The sequence below is a fragment of the Gekko japonicus genome, unplaced genomic scaffold (assembly GCF_001447785.1).
Source record: "Gekko japonicus isolate JY-2015 unplaced genomic scaffold, Gekko_japonicus_V1.1 scaffold462, whole genome shotgun sequence".
Taxonomy (NCBI): Eukaryota; Metazoa; Chordata; class Lepidosauria; order Squamata; family Gekkonidae; genus Gekko; species Gekko japonicus.
The window spans coordinates 194,672-203,583 of NW_015175369.1; the positions used below are offsets into that span (position 1 = coordinate 194,672).

At 49.0% G+C, this 8,912-nt stretch overlaps 1 protein-coding gene across 2 annotated transcripts in view; it reads right to left on the reverse strand.

The window, feature by feature from the left end:
* The window catches only part of LOC107122389 (tropomodulin-3-like), a 41,178-nt gene that overhangs the window by 27,087 nt on the left and 5,179 nt on the right, over positions 1-8,912 (reverse strand). The window lies entirely within an intron of this gene.

Consider the following 8,912-nt stretch of genomic DNA (forward strand, 5'->3'; position numbering starts at 1 on the left):
AATACATTAAACAACAACCCAGAAAGGTAGGCTACCCTCTCTGGATTCAGAACAATATGCCACCAGAATCCCTTTTTAACTAATCCCGGCTTTTCCCCAAGGGAGGGATTCCAAACCTTTAGTTTAGCCTCTGGGACAGAACACACTAGCACCTCCTCAGAGATGCACACTTAATACTCAATGGTAGCCTGTGGCCAGCCAGGCACAGGAAAATAGACTTGGAATCTCAGTTACAACATCAAAGACCGTTTAGAAACCAGGGCAAGGGAAGGGAACTTCAAAACCCATCCCATCCCATCCCATCCCCCTGCAGCACACCATAGGGTTGCCAAGTCCATCTTCCGCCCCCAGTGGGGGACTTTGGGGGCGTTCCTGGAGGGGCGGGGCATCACCGACGTGATGACGTCACATTGGGGACGTCCGCTCCCCCCCGCCCACGCGCCCATCTCCTCAAACGCCAGTTTCCTGCACTTAAAGGAGCCGGTGTTTCCCTTTTAAGTACACGGAGCCTGCATTTCCCTTTTAAGTGCCGGAGCTGGCATTTCCCTGCAAGCCTGATCTCAAGCGGAGATTGGGCTTGGGAGGAAACGCAAGTTCCATGAACTTAAAGGCAGCCACCCCTCTCTCTCAAGAGAGAAGGGAGAGGGGTGGCTGTGGGTGTTGGGGGCGGGTAGACCCCCGACCAAAGCGGGGGATCCCTGGCAAACCGGGGGGGTTGGCAGCAAGGGAATAGATATACCTAATATACCCTATTATGAGGTAGTTTCACTGCTTCCTTCTACAGAAAACGACCCTCCATAGGTCAGATCTGTTGGTTCCACCCACATCTCATTCACACACAACCATTCTCCTTTCCAGGTGATGACATAGTTAAACTTCAATGTACTGTTCAGCCATTTTAGGGGTTAAGACCTCTTCAGTCTTTGGAAATAATGACTTAACTTTTGGGCAGAGGGCCAAGAGCACTTTGGGAGATTCCTGCTCTCCCCCTCCCCCACACATACCGGCACAGGCATTTTCAAAAAGGACACCTCCGTGTACCTGAGCTCAGAGGGGTGCCATAGAAGTCACACACACACCCCCATTATTTCAGAACATTTCATTTACTTCTAGAGGAGATCACATGGGGACGCATGACTGACTGTTTGGTTTGAAACCAGCAAAACACTTCAGAGTCTAACAGCTTCTCATAAGAGCTTTTGGAGTGCCAGGGAGGTTACGTACAGCTGAAAAACAAATTCAGCTGTAAGTGGGTGCATGAAGACAGTTTAGGGAACAAAGAGAAAACCTGCGCGGCACGCACGCACACACATCCACCCATATTAGACATCAGGAGTCACTCAGTAAAAGCAGGTTTGCAGAAAAACCCAAAACGCTTTAAAAACTGGAGGGTTAACCTCTCCCATATGGAAGAACAACGTCTTGTGCAGACACCACAACTGAAACAACGACAACAACCCAAAAAACATTCCCAGCTTTGCAAAGGGAGCCGCAGGGCCTTCCCTCACTACACTGCTGGCCCTATCCAAGCAGTCCCGATGGCAAGGGTGGGTACTTTGGCCACCCATCCTCCTAGGGCTGCCAAGTGGGGGCGGGTGGCGGGTAAACCCCCGCTTTGGAGGCCCGATTGCCGCCGCGGAATCGGGCCCCGGGGGGAACCCCACCCCGGCATGCACGTCACCAGGAAGTGACGTTATGACGCCGGGCACGCTGGGGGCGGGGCCACGACCATCCGATGGGAAACTCTATGGTTTCTCCTCGAATGGTCGTGGCCCCGCCCCCAGCGTGCCCGGCGTCATAATGTCACTTCCTGGTGACGTGCGTGCAGCGCACGCCAGGATCCACCCGGGACTCCCCTGCTGCGGAGGTAAGCTATACTTGGCAACCCTACATCCTCCCCATGGTGGAAACCTGCTCTGGGGTGCCCATCCGCTGGCCTGTGGAAGAAAGGGGTAGGGCTGAAGCCAAAAGAGATGGTCTGCCCTGAAACATCTTCGTGCACAACCTTCAAAAGGAAATTTTAAGAGGTAGACAGTTGTCTCCTGCTTTCACAAGGTACCAGAAAACTTTGTTTAAAAACAAAACAACAGATCCACATGGGTGAAGTGGAAATTTGGCTGTAGCTGCCAGCTGGGGATTTTCCAGAAGAATAATTCCTAATGCTTAAAACATTTAAAAATGGATCAAATGCTAAGCCGACTGACACTGGGTCACTCCAGACAGTCAAACATACACAAGAACAGCTTCCAACAATATGGTGCTGTTTTTAAGAGACGCGGGACTCAGAAAAATAGAGGGATATCGATGTCGTGGGAAGTGTCTGAAGCAAGACCTAGCAGACAGGAGAAGCAGTGCGATGTGTGAACTGGAATAGCCCATCCAATGAGTTAATGTTTCATTACCATTGACACATTAAGCTTTATGAGACTTTAGTCCAGCCCCCGTTTTCTTCATCAGCCAACCAGATGCATGACGGTAACAGCGCCCTCTCCCCCAACCCCAGTAACTGGCATTCACAGATACATTGCCTCTGAACAAGAAGAGTCCCTTTAGCCATCATGGCTAGCAACCATGGCTAGCTCTAACCTAGGGTTGCCACCCCCCCAATGGGGGTGGGGGTTCCCCTGCTTTCGAGGGCCCCAAGCCACTGATTATGAGTTGGCTGGTAGGGGAGTCCTGCTCCCGAAAAGCCCCATCGCACCTGACGTGCCTGGAGCAATGTCATCGCACCAAGCATGTCGAATGGGGGACGCTCTAGCATTTGGGTTAAAGCTCTATGGTGACCATAGAGGGTTTTTTTGCCCAAATGCTAGAGTATCCTCCACACGACATGCCCAGTGCGATGACACGGAAGTGATGTCATTGCGGCAGGCATGCCAGAAGATCCTGGAACCAGGTAGGAGCACCCCCATTGGCAGCTAGGTAAGACCTGGCAACCCTACTCTAACCTCAATAAATTAGTCTAATCCTCTCTGAAAGCCATCTAAGGGCTAAACTACAAGTTATGATTTGTAATGTGTAGGGTTGGGGTTCCCCCCAACCTGAGTTTACCCCCAACATTTGGGAGAGGGGGAAACTTGTTTTTCAAGCGCCTAGAGCCCTGATTCGGATCAGGACCATGACATGGGAAGGAGAAGTTTCCGTCATCCCTCACTCCTTTCCCTCAACCTGTAATGGCCCTAGGCAGGCATTATTTGCCCCACAGGGTGGTTGTGCGTGTAGACCATCAGTACATGTGCAGAGTCCCTCAGTGGAGCAAACAATGCCTCCCCCCGGGTCTGTTCTGAATCATGAAATCAGCATGGGGGGGGGAGGCTGAAGCCCCTTCTGCCACCACACCATAGCCCCTCCCCCCCCCAAGTTCCCTTGCTCCTGATGCCTGACTGCCTCAGCATCAGATCAGGGAAACATCAACCCTGTGCATCACAAACGTAATACAGTTTGGACCCAGGCTAAGGCCAGCACACTTTGTGGCAGCAAATACTATACACTAATATTCCCTCTAAGCTCTGGAGTCTTGTGAGCAAAATTTCTACTTTGTGAGCTACTGGCATTAAAGTTGTGAGCGAGAGATTTGACTCCTGCATACATTAGTTTGCTCTGGAGCCATCTTTCCTGAGCTAAGACAAAAAGGTGTGAGCCAGAGGCTAAAAAAACTGTGAGCTAGCTCACACTAGCTCAGCTTAGAGGGAACACTGCTATACACTACATATCGTGTAAAAGAAACGAACCACTAAAAGCAAGGAAAAAGCAAGGAAAACCACTAAAAGCAAGAAGCATGACTTGCAGATTGTAACTTAAACCTCTTCATACTTTTGGAGATGGCCCATCTAAAAATGCATAATACTTCAGTTTCTATGCCCAGTCAGCCTGGATACGGCGTCAGTGACAATGACTTGGCCCAGGAGACTGCTGGCCATCCTGCTAAGTTACCGAACACTTCTTCAGTGACAATCTTCTGACTAACTTTGTGGGACTCACTTCTGCGCAGACATGGATGGAGAGGCTAGGGCTGCAAATTGCACAGCTCTCAGTTGTCGCTCACAGAGAACTTTGCATGCCACCCTGATATCGCTGACCTCAAAGCCACAATGCTACTATTGTTGCATTAATGAAACTTATATTTTTTTAAAATGTCATTTCATGAAAGGAAGTTAGTTACATCAGTTCTCTCTTGGACAACAATGTCCAATTGTGCTCTTTAATCAACAACTGGGCAGTACCAGTAATTGCAACTGGTTAATAACAAAGATGTGGAATTTTTTACCCTTGGGGAAGCAAGAGCTACAAACTGAAAAAACCCAGCTATACAACTCCCCCCCCCCCAATTCTGCCAAACTACATTTTAGACCATCACCAAAAGTGTTAGTTAGGGGTGGGCATGAACTGAAGTTCATCACAAATTTTGGGCGGTTCGTGGTTGGTGAAAAAAATGTTCACAAAATGAAGAACTGCCATGAACTTCCATGAATTTTTGTACAGTTTGTGTCGGTTCATGAAGAGCAAAAACAGCTGTCTCGCCACTCAGCTGTTTGGAAACCCTTGCTTTCTGCTCCCCACGGCTTTTCGCAGGGAGCGGAAAGAAGGGTTTAACTGGTTCAGAGCCATTTAAACCAACTAGCTGAGGGGCAGCCCCACTGCTCGGCTGTTTGGAAACCCCTGCTTTCTGCTCCCCGTGAAAAGCTGCGGGGACCAGAAAGCAGGGATTTAAACTTTAAATGGCTCGTAAACCAATATGAACTGGGTCGGTTTGTGAACCAGCATCCTGGTCTGTATGGGTTCGTGGTTCAGTTCATGCTTCACAAACTGAGCCAAACCACAAAAATGCAGTTCATGCCCATCCCTAGTTATAGCCTGCAAGTCTCAGAGGGTGGCCATGCTGGTCTGCAGTAGAACAGCTAGATTCGAATCCAGTAGCACCTTAGCACATTTCACACTTTGCAGAAGCAAAGATGCTCGGCGGGAGGGCGGGGTAAAAGTCTAATAAATAAATAAATAAATAAATGTATGAAATGCTTCTCTAAACTGTCTGGTTTTCAGAACCACAAGGCACTAACATTTCCAGAGACTAAGAAACTACAGCCATTACCCAGAGAACTGCAAGACCCGTAGAGAGGGAAGCCGTTCACCTACTGCAGCTGCCCATATGGTTTTCACTGGGCTGCTGGTCTAGGAAACGCCAACACAACTGGAACGTTCACAGCTAGCACAGCGCCACTGGTGACGAACAACAGCAGAGTCGTTTCCAGAGAAAACCACTCCACAAAAGTAATGTACTAATTGGGTGGATACCTAAGCCTCTTCTGAAAAAGCAATCTGTACCTACTAATCATGCTTCCAATATCACCCAGCCTTTAATTTCTCCTTTCTAGGAAAAGTAACTGAGCAGGTAATTGCAGACCAACATCAAACATCTCAGAAAAGACACAAGTTTGCTTTTAGCAAACCAGTCTGCCTCCTGGCATGGGTTGGGAAGAGACATAGCATGAGGTGCCCTGGAAGATTATCATCTTCTAGGAACGGCGCAGCACCTAGTTTGAATGCAAAACCCCAGATGGCTCTTCTTAGAAGATCTCAGGAAACAGATGCTGACAGAAGGAGAGTTGGTTTTTATACCCCGCATTTCACTACACAAGAGGGTCTCAGAGTGGCTTACACTCACCTTCCGTTCCTCTCCCCACAACAGACACCTTGTGAGGTAGGTGGGGCAGAGAGAGCTCCGAGAGAACTGTGACTGGTCCAAGGTTGCCCAGCTGGCTGCATGTGGAGAAGTAGGGACTCAAACCCAGCTCTCCAGATTAGAGACCACCACTCTTAATTGCTACACCACACTGGCTCTCGGACTAAAAACCTGAAGCAAAAATTCTACTTCATGAGCTACTGGCATGAAAGTTGTGAGCGAGCGATCTGGCTGCTGCATAAATTAGTTTGCTCTGGAGCCATCCTTCCTGAGCGAAGGCAAAAATGTGTGAGCCGGAGGCTAAAAAACTGTGAGCTAGCTCACACTAACTCAGATTAGAGGGAACACTGGTAGTGGATCATTTCCAAGACACAGAAAATTCAGTATACAGGAGTTTTGACTCTTCCACACACACACCCTTAGCACACGGCTGCTACTGTCCCACAAGAAGAAGAAGAAGTAGAGATTGGATTTATACCCCGCCCTTCACTTGGAGTCTCAGAGCGGCTTACAGACTCCTTTCCCTTCCCCTCCCCACAACAGGCACCCTGTGAGGTGGGTGGGGCTGAGAGAACTCTGACACAAACTGCTCTTTTTCAAGGACAGCTGTGCCAGAGCTTGTGACTGACCCAAGGTCACATCAGCAGGTGCAAGTGGAGGAGTGGGGAATCAAACCCGGTTGTCCCAGATTAGAGTCCGTGCACTTAACCACTACACCAAACTGGCTTTCATACACCAAACTGGCTTTTTGGGTTCTGGGGTGAACTGACGGCCACACAGGGAAAGAAGATTGTCTCTTCCAACTGATAACAGTTGGTTTCTGAATTTTAAATTTGCAGCCTATTCTGGCAAGGGGGGATGGGGGAGAAAGAGATGACTTTTCAACCCATATTTGTCATGACCCAAAGGAAGAACAGCAGTCAGAGCAGCCGTGGCAGGAAAACCCTGAGGACGGACGCAAAGACATGGAAACAGCATCTGCTTCCCTAGTTTATTTTTGTATTACGAGCGGGTTCCATTGTTTGAGGGACTCGATAAGCTGTGTTGAAAGCCGTGGCTTGAATCCAGCCAGGCGTGCGTGGAAAGGAAAAAGTATTCAGCACAGTTCCACTTGTGCCCGGGCTGCAACAACGTGTAGCACTTCAACATAGAAGAGAAGATTGGATTTATACCCCGCCCTTCACTCGGAGTCTCAAAATGGCTTACAATCTCCTTTCCCTTCCCCTCCCCACAACAGACACCCTGGGAGGTAGGTGGGGCTGAGAGAGCTCTCTCCAGAACTGCCCTTTCAAGGACAGCTCTGACAAAACTATGGCTTGCCCAAGGTCATCCAGCAGCTGCAAGTGGAGGAGTGGGGAATCAAACCCGGTTCTCCCAGATTAGAGTCTGCGCACTTAACCACTACACCAAACTGGCTCTCATATTTTCAATATATAATTGTTAACAAAATAGGAATGTGCATATGGAGCAATGGATATGCACAACAGGTGGTTTGCAGGATTTCAATGGTTTTTGAAAATGAACCGCAAGAAATGCCTTGCGCATGTGAAAAAGACGGAAAGGATACAATCACTGTGGTGCAGAGAGTAGTGTTGGCCTAGCATTGGCTTGAACACAAAATGGCTCTCCCATGAGCAGAAGCTGCTTCTGCTTGGGCACAGGGGAAGCCAGAACTGCCAGGCAGGGCAATGTTGCCAATTTCTCCCCTGTCCTGCATTACGTGATGTTCTGAAATGTCCCCCATTTGTTCAGATCAGCGGCTGGGTGTTGCAAGGGGTTTGCAGTGGGGAATAAAGTAGGGAAGTCAACTTGTGCATGTGGAATATCTGTCAAGCTCAGGCCTAACTTTCGTTTCCTTAAGTTTTGCTTTCCCTTCCCTTCCCTTGTCATTTTGAATCCCTGAGGGGTCAGTGTGTTGTATGAGTGCAGGGGGTAGCAGCTGAGGGGTCAGTGTGTTGTATGAGTGCATGGGGGTAGCAGCCATAACCGTTTCTCAAAGTGTGCCCCAAGAGTTGGTTCTCATGAGATCGACCTTGGAGACTCTCTTCACCTGGCTAGGTTAGATAGGGCACCATATATCTGTCCATGTTGCCATAGAAACGCTGGGGGTGGGGGTGACGTATGAATGTGTGGAATTTTATGCTTTTACCTATAACCTGTGGTTTCCCGTGGTTTCCTCCAGTCCTAACAAAAGTTCTTGTACCTACAGCAAGCATATCTCTAATACAGCATTTCACTGCCTATAGTGTGTGTGGGGAGCAGTGTTCCCTCTAAGCTGAGTTAGTGTGAGCTAGCTCACACGCTGGGGGTGGGGGTGACGTATGAATGTGTGGAATTTTATGCTTTTACCTATAACCTGTGGTTTCCCATGGTTTTCTCCAGTCCTAACAAAAGTTCTTGTACCTACAGCAAGCATATCTCTAATACAGCATTTCACTGCCTATAGTGTGTGTGGGGAGTGTTTGAGCTGGGGGCCTGACAATATCATACACAGTTCTTTGGCTCCACGGCACTCTCCTAAATCACACAGCACTGCCATGAAATACATAGTTAAGACTCAGCCTGTGTGTTGGAGAAGTGCCTGGCATTCCTCGCCCACACCATGCACATAGTACCACTTATGAGCCAAGTGTCCCACTTCAATGTTCAGTTGCATGGGGCACTACATTTGTATGACTGTGGGAGATCACGCGTGCATGTGGTTTGTTTGTTCTTACAGAGTGCCTGCATCACAAGTGACATTATGCGCCTCGTGGGAGGCAGTGAGATACCCCCACATAAGCACTGCCATGAAATACATAGTTAAGACCCAGCTTGTGTGTTGGAGAAGTGCCTGGCATTCCCCGCCCACACCATGCACATAGTACCATTTATGAGCCAAGTGTCCCACTTCAACGTTCAGTTGCATGGGCACTACATTTGTATGACTGTGGGTGATCACGCGTTTGTTTGTTCTTACAGAGTGCCTGCATCACAAGTGACATTATGCGCCTCGTGGGAGGCAGTGAGATACCCTCACATAAAACTTAAGAACATAAGAGACACCAATGTTGGATCAGGCCAAAGGCCCATCCAGTCCAACACTCTGTGTCACACAGTGGCCAGAAATACCAGTGCCATCAGGAGGTCCACCAGTGGGGCCAGGACATTAGAAGCCCTCCCACTGTTGACACACACTCCAAGCACCAAGAAGACAGAGCATCACTTGCCACAGAGCCCCTATCTATACCTT